Source organism: Maniola hyperantus, chromosome 12, assembly GCF_902806685.2.
Source record: "Maniola hyperantus chromosome 12, iAphHyp1.2, whole genome shotgun sequence".
Taxonomy (NCBI): domain Eukaryota; kingdom Metazoa; phylum Arthropoda; class Insecta; order Lepidoptera; family Nymphalidae; genus Maniola; species Maniola hyperantus.
This window is the reverse complement of record NC_048547.1, coordinates 5,609,821-5,625,901: the sequence shown is the minus strand read 5'-3', so window position 1 is coordinate 5,625,901 and position 16,081 is coordinate 5,609,821. Positions and strand designations below refer to the sequence as shown.

General features: G+C 37.7%; 1 protein-coding gene across 1 annotated transcript in view; it reads right to left on the bottom strand.

Annotated features, from left to right (window-relative positions):
- LOC117986978 (sorbin and SH3 domain-containing protein 1-like) overlaps positions 1–16,081 on the bottom strand; it is a 170,944-nt gene that overhangs the window by 50,486 nt on the left and 104,377 nt on the right.

Below are 16,081 nucleotides of genomic sequence, written 5' to 3'. Positions count from 1 at the left end.
TAAATTAAGTTACATTGGAAATGCTTATCTTATCTTGTTTTGTATTTATCAATTTTCTTTAGACTCACTTTAAATTCAAATTCAAAATTCTTTATATATAATATCTGTCCCGGCTTTACTCACGTGTTTCAAAATTCTTTATTTTCAAACGTGTGTAGGTATATAGAGATGTTACAATAATTAATTATTATAGTATCACCACAAATATTATGGAGTGAAAAAATATATAAGCGAAAACGACCTTTCCGGCGTACCTACATGAAAGGCAAACGCCAATGAGTTGCCGGCCTTTCAGGAATTTGTTGGTCCGCCCCTTGAATAACCCCATGTTGTAATCTAGTGGGAACATCGCTGATGGGAGTTGGTAAAACAGTTTGCATGTGATTGAACGACAAACCAACAAACATGTAGGTACACTTTCGCATTTATAATATAGATAGTGCATGGGTTGTGAATAGTGATACCTACTATTAAGATAAGCAGAACATTCTACATACTAAGATTTAAAAAAAAAACAATTAAACTTTTACAAGTATTTTTGAATCATCAACAGCATCTACCACTGGTTCAGAATGGCTTTCCTACCGAGAAGAACCAGCAAGAAACTCGGCGGTTGCTCTTTTTAGCCGCGGTCATTAAATAAAACTTTATATAAAATCTTCCCTATAATCCTTATAATTAGCGGCAAGTCTCTATAACGACGAGTCAAATTAACTTCCCCGCTGACACACATCGGTCTAAAATAGCTTATCTATTTTTGTTTCTCGCTTAATGACCGGAGTTTGCTACACATCAGATTCATTGCGTAACTGCGTCGGCTTGAGATGAGTAGGTAGGTTCATGGTTCTTTATAAGATCATTAATGGATTTAACGTAAACGATTGTTATGGTTCCGTACCACAAAAGGAAAAACGGAACCCTTATAGGATTACTTTGTTGTCTGTCTGTCTGTTTTTCGGTCTGTCAAGAAACCTACATGGTACTTCCCGTTGACCTAGAATCATGAAATTTGGCAGGAAGGTAGGTCTTATAGCAGACATTCGGGGGAAAATCTAGAAACCGTGAATTTGTGGTTACATCACCCAAAAAAAATTAAATTGTGGTCATGAACTAATAATTAATATTTTCAATTATCAAAGTAAGATAACTGTACCCAGTGGGGTAACATATGAAAGGGCTTTACCTGTGGATTCTAAAACAGATTTTTATGAATCATAGTTTTTGATTTATCGTTCAAAATGTCGAAAAAATACGACTGTACTACGGAACCCTCGGTGCGCGAGCCTGATTCGCACTTGGCCGGTTTTTAATTTTGAAATTCATCATCATCATGTTCAAACCATCACCGACTCACTACAGAGCACGGGTCTTCTTCAAGGGTTCAAGGGTTTTGGCCATAGTCTACCACGCTGGCCATGTGCGAATTGGTAGACTTCACATCTTTAAGAACATTACGGAGAACTCTCAGGAATGCAGGTTTCCTCACGATGTTTTCCTTCACCGTTAAAGCAAGTGATATTTAATTACTCAAAATGCACATAACTCCGAAAAGTTAGAGGTGGGTGCCTGGGTTCGATTCCGCGACCTCCGATTAAAAGGCGGACGTCTTAACCACTAGGCTATCACAGCTTTTGAAAATTAAGCAAAAACTATACTTGATGTATTAATATTTTTAAACACAAACTCAGGCTGTACCACAATTTTATGTTGCCACATAAGAGCGTTGTTCGGAAACAAAATAAATATACGTGCGATGTCATGTTTCATTCACTTACTTATATGAATACGGGATAGCAAATATTGATACTATGGAAACAAAGGGAATAATTAAAATAATAGTGGCTTTATTGGAAATGATGGTTACAATATTCCATACAATAGTATTTTTTATTTATTTATAGACTAGCGCTTGGCTGTGTTCTGAAACCTTTGACCCACACTTAATGTGAGCTACCTCAGGAACTGTCCCAGTTAATGACTTTTAACCATCTTTTAACCGATACATCAATGTTCATATTACATGGTGCATGAAACCCGTTCATAGAGCATAGAAATAAAATTATTCTCACACATTACGTTCTGCCAACCTGAAAGAGGTTTCAAAAGGTAGACAAAACATTTCAAAAGTCAAAAATATTGTAAGATGTCTCCTGATTGGGAAAGCAGATTCTACAAGAGCCGGCAAGACATACTTAAGAGACTCAGCTGCTAATCTCTTCAAAATGCAAAATGTACAGGCAATTGTTATGTAGATCATACTAATGCAAATTCAATTGCTTTCATGAATTGTAGTTTTTTGAACCATATTTTGTCGTATCTACTCCTAGCACTAAGAAAGCTCAGAGTCACTCAGCGGGCGATGGAGAGAGCTATATGCTTGGAGTTTCTCTACGTGATCAAATCAGAAATGAGGAGATCCGTAGGAGGAAATGAGGAGAACTAGAGTAACCGACATAGCTCAGCGGGTTGCGAAGCTGAAGAGTCAATGGGCAGGGCACATATTATAGTTCGTACCGGAAGACGCAGTGTTGGAAGACCCCCCACTAGGTGGACGGACGACATCAGACGAGTCGCAGGGAGCCACTGGATCCAGGCGGCGCAAGACCGTGGCGTGTGGAAGTCCCTACAAGAGACCTATGTCCAGCAGTGGACGTCTATTGGTTGATGATGATGATGATGATGACTCCTAGCAATTACTGAACTGGAGGGGAAAAGAGATAATAAGTCATGTCTTGTTGAAACCTCAACCAAATCTAGAATAAGTACAAGGACATTGTTCTTATAAAGATATCGCAACACTGTAGGTACTTACCAGCTGCAAAGTTGACAATCAAATGTCGAAGCACATTACAAAAGATTGAATTTTAAAAATAAATTTGATCATAGTCATCAATTATCATGTACCTACTTCCTTCAACTATTTTGGTCCGATTCCATATATGCGAGACCCAGTTGTCTACATTCGGTCAATTCTTGATTCTTACACACTGAAGTAATTGACAATCTTAGATATTCAGTGAATTGGATATCGATAACTTATCGATACTAACATTATCCATACTAATATTGTAAATGCGAAAGTGTCTGTCTACTAGCTTTTTACGGCCCATCCGTTCAACCGAAATTTACATCCCGGGGACAGACATCGGCTACTTTTTGCCCCGGAAAAATGAAAGACTTGCCACGGGCCTTTAAAATACCTTAACGTACGTGAACATGGGCATCATTTATTTGGTACAAAGATAACATGAATCTCGGGTGCGAATGACGCTACTTTTTATCTCGTAAAATCAAGTAACAACTAAGTAGGTATTTCATCTGTATTACATATATAAAATTCAGAGCCCTGACTGACTGACTTATATATCAACACACTGCCTAAACTACTTATTCTAGAGACATGAAATTTGGAGGGTCCACTAAGAAAGGATTTTTCGGAATTCCACCCCTAAGTGGGTTAAATGGACGTTTGAAATTGATGTAGTCCACGTGGACGAAGTCGCGAGCAGAAGCTACTAGCATATATTTTAATGTCCAGGAACGAGATGACTGATGAATGTCCATCATTTCGTCAAATTATTTCATGTAAGCCCTACGAAATTAGTTATGCCAAAAAGCTAGTAACAAAAATAACGTAGAGGAAGAAAACAGCAATAAGCAACCCATTGTTATGTAAAATGTTTGGTGTTATGAAACGCGCGCCGTAAGGTCGCAGGGCATCTGGCGCTAACCGAGCATGTGTTCGCTATTTTTATCACCAACCATTCACTGATAACGTCGCGGAGTTCGGTACGCCCGGTCCAGCGATATTTTAATGTTCCACAAGATGCGGCGCTCTATAGTAAGAGTATGATCCAACAAACATCGGTGTCCTCACTCCTCAATCGGAATCCTTTTTAGAGACACAGTCCGTTTTTACCAACTTAGATAACTTAGAACAGCTGTAGCTAACTACTCAAATAAGATAACGTGTATAATAATTTAGAGTTATCACACATGTTTAATTTTTACAAGCGAAATGCGTCTTTAGCGGATTACGATTGACAGGAATGTGGACACCGATGTTCGTTGGAACATATTTTTACTATGAAGTGCCACATCTAGTGGAAAATTTATATCGCTGGGTACGCCTCTAAAAATACGGAAAACTACCTTCCGAAAACCTGTCTGCGAATGCTGTAATGACCAAAGAGATTACACTATCTGAATGGTAGATACATTTTGTTATAAATGTGACATTTCTGTTAAGATAATATCATGTGATTGAGTTTTTCATGAGGAAATTTTGAACTTGGCCTCCGAATGTTTTTAAGTTTTCATAAAAGACTGTTTTTACCTTAGATTCCATGATTTTTAGGGTTCCATGCCTCAAAGGAAGAAAGGAACCCTTATAGGATTACTTTGTTGTCTGTATGTCTGTCCGTCCGTCCGTCTTTCCGTCCGTTCGTCCGTCCGTCCTTCCGTCTCTCTGTCTGTCTGTTTTATTCTTATATTACCTTTTTTTTCTACAACCGCACGCCACCGTAAGCAATTTCACCATCACCACCTGGGTGCCTGGCGCTCCTGATGCCCTTCGACCATCCGTTATGCTCTTTTCACCACGCACCTGCAAACTGCGCTAAATATTTCAGAGGTGTTTCCGCTAGATTTCAACATGGGGCTATCAACGAATTCCTGGAAAGCCAGCAACACATCGGCGGTTCCTCGATGCTGCGAATGTTCATGGGCGGTGGCAGAGATAATTCGGTAGTAATCTGCTTGCTCGTTATAATTTAATTGGATCAATTTTAATAGTTATGAATTAAGTAATGTTTCTTGCATGAATTTTTACAGGACACCTGTGTGGTAGCACCTGACTAAATAAATAAATAAAAAAAAATGATTCCGACGAATTGAGAACCTCCTCCTTTTTTTGAAGTCGGTTAAAAAGGGGAAAAGGCGTACGATGTTTATCAGACCCTTCTCATACCTGGGCACGTTTGGAACTCTCGTACGTGATTATATTATCACCACTACGTAATCTTACAAATCCAACAACGGACCATAAAAAAGTGTACAATATTAGGTAGTAGGTACCACCTTTGAATAAATTATTTGATTTGATTTATAGTTTCGTTCAAACCCTTATTGTCTTGGAGATGAATTATTGTATTGAAGGTCAGGACGTATTGGCCACATGTCAAACTTAGCTCATATTATGTTTTTAACGAGCGCCAATGTTAAAATCTGTAACATGTTGTAAGCCGGCTCTAATTATTTCAACTGAAACTATGACGCATACTCATTATTACGCTCTACATTTAAATTAACAGCTGTAAAAACAAAGACTCATTATAATATTACGCAGTTAAATTTTTGGAATCATCAAATAAAATTGTTAAGTGGAATAATACAGATTTTAATATACCTATTAGTCCCTAGGTGCTTGATTGATAGCTACTTTGTGTTTTTGGTGACTTTGCGAAGATTTCAGTACGTACGTACGCGACAGATCAAGATGCCAAACGAGGAGGGAACGTCCCGCACACCCGCACAGCCCCCGCGCTATGCAGGTGCGGGCGAGCGCGGGTGACGTGCGGGTGTCACGTCACCCGCACCCGGGTGACGTGACCCGGACCCGCAGGGTGTCCTCCCGCCTCATACCTCGATTACTATCTCGACCTGTCGTGGACTATAACCTTATTTTATCACCACACCACCCACAAGGTATTATGATGGGTATAATAGAATATACATATTATATCGGACATTATTCAATAAATAATACCTAATAACCCATTCATACTGTCGTCGTTAATCTGAGCAAATAATAGAGTAGGTATAGGCATAGATAAAAATAGCATTATTGATAACATCGCTTTTCTTGAACAAAACGAACAATCACCACACAATAGGGCTTTTATGAGTAGGTATAGACCTTTTGTGCCATGTTGACGATGCCGGCTTAACTATGCATTATAATGAGGCTTTTATTCAGCATTTAACATTCTGTTATCAATTATTATTTATCGCTATAGGTATATATTTCATATAAAATAACGTCAAGTCTGTATAAAAGCACTAATCTCGACAAGGTTAGAAAAAAATTGTATTCAAGTTTTCTTCAAAAAAAAAAAGTGGGAGGGCGGGCGGTGCATATCGCATACTGCATGTTGCACTATACTGATTTGATCTGTTTTAGCGGATTATAGCTAATTAAGCTTTTGGTTCATTGTACCTACCTATAACAGGGATTTCCGCAAAATAACGCCTGCTTCTATTCAACTTACAAGAGTGTTCACATTAGTGAATTTGTCGTAAGTTAATTATTAATTACGTAAGCTAATAAGTGAGTAAAACTTACAGGCGTAATCGCGGCCTTACACAATTAACTAAATGAAGGCCAAAGATGGATTTCACCACAAATTGATGTCAGATTGATGGCTTGCAGACTTCTGAGGCCGTTTTATATATAATAATAGTAACAATATAACAGAACAAACTTCCATGCATGGAGACTCCGATCCGCGGTCTTTTGCTTTGGATATTTTATTTCGCGGTGTAAATAATAATACGACGTAGATAATGGGAAAAGTTGTAACAAGTATTCAGAACGTAATATGCGATATTTAATATTCTAACGAGTTGTCGGAATGTTAGAAATTCTTCAAACCACATTTCTACCTCGATATTTCAGATACCTACATCAATAATTACATTGTAACATATATAATAAGTACATTATTGTCGAGGTCCCAAAAGCAGGCAGTTGTTGACGAGTATAGTTTGAAGTCTGAGCCGCAGGCGAGAACCTCAATAATACGACTCACGCAATTGCCATTTCCACCCAGGCTTAAGTGCTTTCCTCAAAAAAATGCAATGAAATAAATAAAACTTTATTAATTTGTCGGTTTTCTTACAAATCGTATTAATTTTTTTTTTTTTTCGCCTTTGTTTAGGCATATGATATTTGAAGAAGACCAGATTCAAAAGAAAATCTATTACTGATAATTGAAAATAAGTAGGACAATAATACAATAATACTATTGACTAATTAGTACTAAACTAGCTTATGCTCGCGACTTCGTCCGCGTGTACTGCATAAATTTCAACACCCTATTTTACTTCCTTATATGGGTTGAATTTTCAAAAATCCCATCTTACCGGATGCCTACGCGACGTCATAATAGCTATCTGCATGCCAAATTTCAGGCCGATCCGTCCAGTAGTTTCTGCTGTGCTGTGTGTTGATAGATCAGTCAGTCTGTCACCTTTTCCTTTTATTTATTTAGATAAGCTATTTATTATGATCTTAATAAATTGGCTAAGTATTCGATAATTTACATATTTCGGCATAGTTCTTCAATTAGATAAAGTTCAAAGTAAAATTAGAACGAAACCCAAAAATCTAGAGTAGTTTACGTGGGAACTTATGATAAAGGAAACCGATAATATCTGACAAACAGACTTCCGTAGTCGGGTAAACAGACTTTATCTTACAACTAGCTTCTGCCCGCGGCTTCGCCCGCGTGGCATACAGGAAACAAATGGATTATTTTTTCAGAAACAATCATTATAATATCAGGAGGCGCACCCTGAACCAGCACCGAATAACACATATTCCCCATTTAACCCCCATAGGGGTGGAATTTCGAAAAATCCTTTCTTAGTAATAGACCCTCCAAATTTCATGTCTTTAAGACCAGCGGTTTAGGCTGTGAGTTGATATATATGTCAGTCAGTCAGTCAGTCACTCAGTCAGGACTTAGAATTTTATATATTATATAGATGGGAATAAAATGGGTTAATTAATAAACTTATAACAGCGCACAATGTCAACATCAATACAGAAATACTTGCGTATTGTTGTTACATAATAATTATACCCGCGTTCTAAAACCGTAATATGCCTGCGCGGATAGATGCCAACTTTCAAGGGGGTGTAACCCCCCCAGGCATTGTGACATCTTCGTACACCCCGATAGTAATGAGGCCGTGTTGATGAACCCCATTTTCGACTGTAAACACGCCACTACGAATGGTGAAGAACTATCTCATAATAAGAGCGGGTATAACAATTGCTTCATTAATAAGTTTTTTAAAGTAAAAACATCTTTGACTACGTTGGGCAATTTTTGGGTGGAATAAAACTTCAAGGTCGCGTCACCGACATGCTATGCTATGTTACATAATATTATATCTGTAGCTATAAGTGTTGCGCGTACGATATACGCGGACGATAATATAATATACCTACCAGTAATATAATATTTTTTGATAGTTATTACAATAATTAATTATTAATTTGAAAAAAAAAGAAAAAAAAAAAAAGCCGATTGTTACTAATTTCATAGTTTCAAGATTTTGCTTCTATCGGCAGTCCCCACTGACTGCCATATTTTTTATATGAAAAGAAAACGAGCACCGGTTATATTTTCATCTTTAGTGAGTTTTTTGTTCATCTTTACTTATCATACCCATGAATTGCAGCACCAGAGGACTGAGACAGCAATACGTTGCCACCTTTAGGAATATTGTTATCCGCCACTTGAATAACTTTATAATCATTCTCAAAGTTTACTGGGATAAAAACCAGAGGGCATGTCAAACAGATCCAATGTTAGGTTGAACGTTCACGACGCAATAGAAATATAGTTATTTTCTAGTAGTAGTAGTAAAAAATCGTAACTTCCAGTAAAAAAAAAAACAATGGAAGCTCTGAACACCGACCTCCGAACTAAAAAAATAGGATATAAAACGTGCGGGATGTAGAATTCGAAAATGTTTCTGTTAGATTCTATCTTTCTGAACTTAGTTTAGCGCGGCTGAAAGCGATGCAAAGTTATATTCATACCTGCATAGCCAGTAATATAACGTGATAACTTAAATGTGGAAACCCAAACTTCTACTGTTTACGAGTCATACAAATATTTACATTACATAGCTGCTCATATAACAATCTAGCTATTCTTTAAACAACGATTACCTACTATATAAACTTTTGTGTAGATGAACAAGCATTTAGCTAACTAAGTATTTTCCAATTTCATTATGAATATCTCTATTTTCTAACCAACTCGAGACTGTAGTCAAGCGCGAGTAAGTACCTATAGAAAACCGACCAGGCTCTAAATATCTTTAACAAGTATCGTTCTTAGAGCAAATTTTTTAATGCTTCTCCATCTCCTCCATCCAACTGAGGATGTAGATATTCTCCATCCTCAGTTTGTACGACCCCTTAAACATATTCGAGTCTTATGGATAATTTACTACTGCGCCTCGCCTAATAAGTTTATGAGATCACAGTCTACGCGCTAGAGCCTGGGATCCTAGTTTAAGCTTTAATCGAACAATGGCCCCGATTCTCTAGTCTCTCTCTAAACTAAATTTAGAGTATCTGCATCCTTTTCTTTTTACTAATGCTAAAAAAGGAACGGAACATGACTTTCACATTTAAAGACTCTAAATTTTAGTGCACAATACAAATTTAAACAGTAGGTTCGCGAGTGCGTGCTAAAATCACGGGTTTTACCATCTAAAAATTAAACTTAGAAATGTCAAACTGCTTCTGTCCTTTTCATATTACAATAGTAAGAAGAGGGTGCGAATACTCTAAAATTAGGTTGTGCTTAGAATCGGTGCCAATGTTACGAATTCATGAAATTCACCTAAAATGTCGACACATTTTCTTATTTAGTACATTTAAGTTCAAAACTCGCTTTACATGAATTCTATTAAATTAATTAAGAAATATAATTATTTGCATCATCTTTATTTACAGAAAATATATAGTTTTTTCTACATACATACCTAGCATATAAGCTATATTGTTATCCTCTTTGATACATTTTTAACCTTTTATGATGTTGTTATTAAATAGTTAAATTTTTCGTTTGGTAGTCTCCCCTGCACAATAATTTCTACACCGTAGGCGTTCGTTGAACCTAGTAGTATGTGTTGCGTAGCCGCCGCGGCCCACGACAACGCGACGGACGCGCTGCTACGCAACTGAACGCTACGCTGACGTCTCGTAGGCTAGCTAACATAGAGTCATCATGTGCAATCGCGAATAAACTGAAATACTTATTTGAAAAAGGAACCCTTATAGTATTACTTTGTTGTCTGTCTGTCAAGAAACCGTATAGGGTACTTTCCGTTGACAATCAAAAAAATCATGAAATTTGGCAGGTAGGTAAGTCTTATCGAAAAAACCAAATTCAAGATTTTTAACAAATAATTACAAAGCTAGCTAAAAAAAACTATGATTTACGATTTTTTATCATCAGGTGTAAGTGATAAAAGGGGCTTCGTCATAACAAGCTCTAGATAATATCATCTAACGAGAAATATTTTAAGGAAATAACAATTTTTAAACGCACGTGAGTAATTTGAACAGCCAAGAATCCTTGAAATGAGGTCGACTTTACGAGCCCGGTGCGATTTTACGACCCGTGTGATATTGAACATCTACCTACATTAACGTCGGAACTATAAAATTTAATACCGTGTCAATATACATTAGTAAGTACGACTGAAGCCACACGTTGCGTTGCTTTGGCGGTGCCGTGCCTAAGAGGTGTCGCTGCGTCATCCTACATAGAAATCGCTGTACCATGCCACACGATGCGTTATGACGTCGCGCGACACCGCACCGCACGTGCAACGGACTTGTGACTAGTGAGACGAGGCGGGAAGGGGTGGTGCGTTGCAACGCCATACTTTTTGCCGGAGCGGCAATGCAGTGCCCGTGTGGCACCCAAAACTCAAATTCACCGCAGTGCGGCGCCGCAACGTACCGGAAACGCATCGTGTGGCCTCAGTCTTAGGTATTTAAAAATATACAATTAAGTAGAGCGGAACTGGGTAGTGGAGCGGGGCGAGAAAGTGATGTGGAGCGGAGTTGCGGACTGTATCTGTCCATAGACGCGGAGGTAGGTAGCGGAGCGGAGCGAAAAAGTGATGCGGAGCGGAGTTGCGGACTGTATCTGTCCATAGACGCGGAGCTAGGTAGCGGAGCGGAGCGAGATAATAATGCGGAGCGGAGTTGCAGACTGTGTTTTGTGTTTTTCCATACGCGGAACTAGCCCCGCTCCGCTTCCCCGCTCCACGTTAAAATGTATGATTTTTTAAACTAGTCCACTGAAGCGGAGCGGGAGTTTTATGCAATTCTGTTGCACAGCTCCGCTCCGCTCCTCTCTTCTTCGCACCAATGGACAGGCAGCCTTAAAGAGAAACAGACGTGCTAGTGGGTATTGCTTGCTTTTCCATTTGTAGTAGTGTAGTACCTAAGTTAGGTATCTACATAATGGCCTCGTTGGTCTAGTAGTTGTTCGACTGAGAACGACGAGGTCTTGGGTTCGAACTCTGGGTCGGGGGAAATATAGTAAGGTATTGAGTATATGTGCTAGTTTTTCACAACACACCCGTTAACCGATTTGCCGTAGGCACAGAGAAAGTTGCATCCCGGGGATGGACATAGACCATTCCCATGGGATTTATAAAAACATGAATTCACTGGGATGAAATTGCGGGCATCTTATATTCGGAGACAGTTTGCATCCCGGACGCATATAGGTTCCCTTTTATCCCAGAAAATTAAAAAGTTTCCGTCAGGATTATTCGAGACATCTACGCGGATGTAGTCGTGGGCATCATATAGTTTTATATAATGTTGATAAAAATTCAAAAAGCACCTGCTAAAAATATTAAAAGAGCTACTATATTACGTACTATGTACGTTTACTTAGCCTCGCTAGAAGGAAGTGCAGGTACGGTGTTATCACATGACGTAATATTTGCTTTAACAGCGCTGAACGCTGGGGCTATGAAACAAGCGTGCAATCTGAGCCTCGAATTTATTTTTTTGAGTAAAATCGCTAGAACTACTGGAAACCTTTTTTAGTTAATATTGTGCAACAATTTGTTTGTCAGTCGCTCAGCAAAGCTATGGAAAGGGCTATGTTAGTAGTCTGATTCGAAATGAAGAGATCCGCAGGAGTACGAAAGTCACTGACATAGCCCAAACCATACGCAAGTTGAAGAAGCAATGGGCAGGTCATGCTTGCCGAAGGAGTTATGGCCGGTGGAGCCGGGAAGTTCTGGAGTGGAGACCACGAATAAGTAAGCGTATAGTGTGGGCGCCCTCCAGCATAATGGACAGACGATGTAGGTACCTAAAACGGTTGGCGAGAAGTGGCTGGATGAGGAAGGCTGAGGATCGTGTATGGTGGTGCTCTTTAGGAAAAGCCTATGCTCAGCAATGGAGATCCGCAGGTTGAAATGATGATGTTCGCGAAATTAACAATTAGTTACTCGAAAATCGGAATATAAAGTCCGTCATACGCGAATGTTTTTTTTTAATGAAAATAATAAAATAAAACTTAAAGATAGCCTTATCTAATTACTATACAAATCATGCCCGCGTGGAATGGTGCCAAGAATACTGGCTGAATTTCCGCGTTGGACAGCTAGGATGATCCGTTGCGCAAAAAATGAGCCAGCCCTGCTGTCACCAGATGAGGCTATTTAATCGCGGTGAATTTTAGCATTAGAATGTTTTGTACCAGACGTGACTTATTTAAAACTAATAGATACAATAGTGATCTCAATTCAGGTAATTCAATTTATTATTTTCCTTGAACCGCTGGTTTAAAGACTTCAACCTTAGAAAGGCCACCCGCGAGCGTTATACTTACCTACCATATCATAACGATACCGCTTTAACTTGATCGTTACTTTTAATATGCGAATATACATACGTGACTTGCTTTGTAAAAGTATGGAAAGCAGCAATTTCAACTTTCTTGCTGTCAAATAACTACATAAAACATCTTAATCTAATCTTTATTCGTATATGATTTTCAATACATATTTTGAGTATAGGAATTATACTATAAAAGGTAGACCCCTCACTCAAATGAGTATCAGGGGGCTGCACTGGATTCAGGCAGCACAAGACCGTGGCGTGTGGAAGTCCCTATAAAAGACCTATGCCCACCAGTGGGCAGTGGACACTGGACATCTATTGTTTGACGATGGGGATGGAAGTACACTCAGTGGACTAGGTATATGCTTGGAGTATCTCAATGTTATCAAATCAGAAATAAGATCCGTAGAGAGCCGAAAATAACCGACATAGCTCAACGAGTCCCAAAGCTGAATTAGCAATGAGCGGGTCACTTAGCTCGGATCACCGACGGAGGATGTGGTCCCAAGGTGCTGTAATAGTGACCAAGAACCGAAAAGCGATATCCCCAACTAGGTGGATATAGACATCTCAAATGAGTTGCAGGGACAAAAGCGGCACGAAGCTAGTGAATCTGGAAATCCCTTCATGAGACCTACGTCTAGCAGTGGATTTCCCTTGTCTGTGACGACGATGAGACATAGGTGAATTAGAATTCTTAAGTCAGCAATAAGAAATAAATGGTAAGCTTCATTTAGCGTTACCCATAGTGCTATTTGATGATATTTCACGTTTTTTACCTACACTTAGATAGGAATTTTTAAATATTCTAAATATACAAAAGGAAAGGGTGACTGACTGACTGACTGAACTATCAATGCACAGCTCAAACTACTGGACGGATCGGGCTGAAATTTGGCATGCAGGTAGCTATTAATAGTAGCTGCATCCGCTAAGAAAGAATTCTTCTAAATTCAATCCCTAAAGGGGTATAATAGGGGTTCGAAATTTGTATAGTCCACGCGGACAACGCGCGGACGCGGAGGACAAAGTCGCGGGGCGGGCATAAGCTAGTAAGAAATAAATTCTAAGCTTCATTTCGCGTTACCTACAGTGCTATTTGATGATATTTGACGTATTTTAAATACACTTAGATAAGGAAATTTCTAAATAATTTTAAATAAGTACATATCAAAAATTGCAGAACCGGCAGGATTCTTGGGAAGACGCAGGTTCTAATCCTGCTGGTGCCACAATTTTTGATATGCATTTATGTCATTAGGTTTATTTGGAGGAGCATTATATTAAGTACGCCTTTATGATTTTTGATTAGGTATATTAAATCATTTTACTTCTAAGGACAAATTAAATAACTTGGTTAAAATAAAATGTATATTATGTGACTTGAAATGTTTCTGATAAATTCGCTTCCATTCAATTTGCTCATCCACTAAGGCGGGGCCGTATCGTAAACGTCAGTAATAACACGAAGAAATGCTAATGCCCGCTTTATGGGCCCCTTTTTATGACCTTTTCGAGTTATCACTGCTACCAGTAGTGTATTGTGTTAGGCGTGTAATATATTGTGTGCCGACATTTAAAAAACCGGCCAAGTGCGAATCAGGCTCGCGCACCGAGTGTTCCGTACTACAGTCGTATTTTTCGACATTTTGCACGATAAATCAAAAACTATTATGCCCAAAAATTAATAAAAATCAGTTTTAGAATGTACAATAACTTAATAAGTAAATCCAAGTTAAGTTTGCAGTTACGTGGCCTGAATAGGCAAGGAGTAGGAAATGGTGGAAGGATCGGAGGGAGGCCTTTGCCCAGACGTGGGACAGTACAGGTTAATTTAGAATTAGAAGTAAATCCTGATTCAAAAATAGGTGTCTGTCCGAATTCGATTTGTGCGGTAGTTTGATAGTTGTGTGATGGAAATTTGTGAGAGACTTGTGAGAGACTAGATATCTTGGTAATATAAATATTATAATCAATCCTCTGCTTACATGATTTTCCTATGATATCATCTGAAGTAAATACATCTTAAATACACTAAATGGACATTAATATATTCTTAATATTTTGCATAATATTATAACGTACCTACCTCTATTTACACTAATATCAAAATATGGTTTACATATCTACGAATACACATAAAATAAAAATGTTGAACATTATGTTAATGAGTTAAAGCACCTCACAAGTTTAAAACAAACTCTCAAACATGCAAACATACGTAGTCATTAGTCTGAATTAGTAGATCACGGCATACTTATAAGAAGGCAAACATAACTGAATAAACACTCCAAAACTCTTTAAACGGGCTGTTAATTTATCTAACAACTGAAAATTTATGTGTCGCCCCATTGGACGAAATTTTTAGAGAAGTTGGCCATAGATATCTGCAATGTCTCATCTTCAATAATCAAAAATTCTAGGTAAGAATATTTCTAACGAGATAAAAACACTAATTATTATTTCTTAGAAATACAGTTTTCTAAACGTATCACACTGGATCCATGGATCTAAAAAACCGTATTGTTTTGATACCTAATTCAGTGTAATAAACTATGAAAATATTGTATAACTTTACCACACATTTTCCATTTGAGGCAAATTACTTCTAGGAAAAGATACTCCGAGGGCATACCTACTTTGAAACAAAATTTTCCGATACGTACCTATCTATTACTTTTGATTTTTTTCTATTAAATAATTTTGTATATAATGACATACTACTACTACGTATTACAACTTTATTCACGTCGAAGAAATAGAGTAGCGTTTAATCGAGGATTTTATAGTATGTCACAAATCGGATAAATGATATTTTTCCGTTTTCTAACAATTATTAACATGGACTTGCTACAAGCACATTTCAAGGCTACCACTGTTCTCATATTAATGTGTTTTATCATTCTTTATACAAATACATAATGCATACACAAAGCTTGACATTTTCATTTCCGAACATATATATTTAAATAATTGTTTACTTTAATACTTATTGAAATTCCCTTTCACTTGCGTAACTATCTACATAATTTTGCTTCAGTAGGTACCTACTTATTGAAAATATTGCTAATTTCGACGAGAATTTTTAATTAAAGAAAAATATTAGGTAACTTATATCAGAGATATTCTAAACTGAAGAAATAATGTATGATTTTATCAGGTAGGTCCGAATTTTATACTCCTTTTTTAAATTGTTAAAGACTACTTTGCAATTTGAATTATTTTCATATATGTATTTAATGTTCTATGGCTTTTGCTAAATTAATATTATTTACTCGTCTTATAAATTTCAAATGTATGATAAAAGACGTGTATCAGCACTAATCAGTATACATTATTATACATGCCTCTTACTGATTCATATTTACATACTACTTATGTACATGGTTTATACAT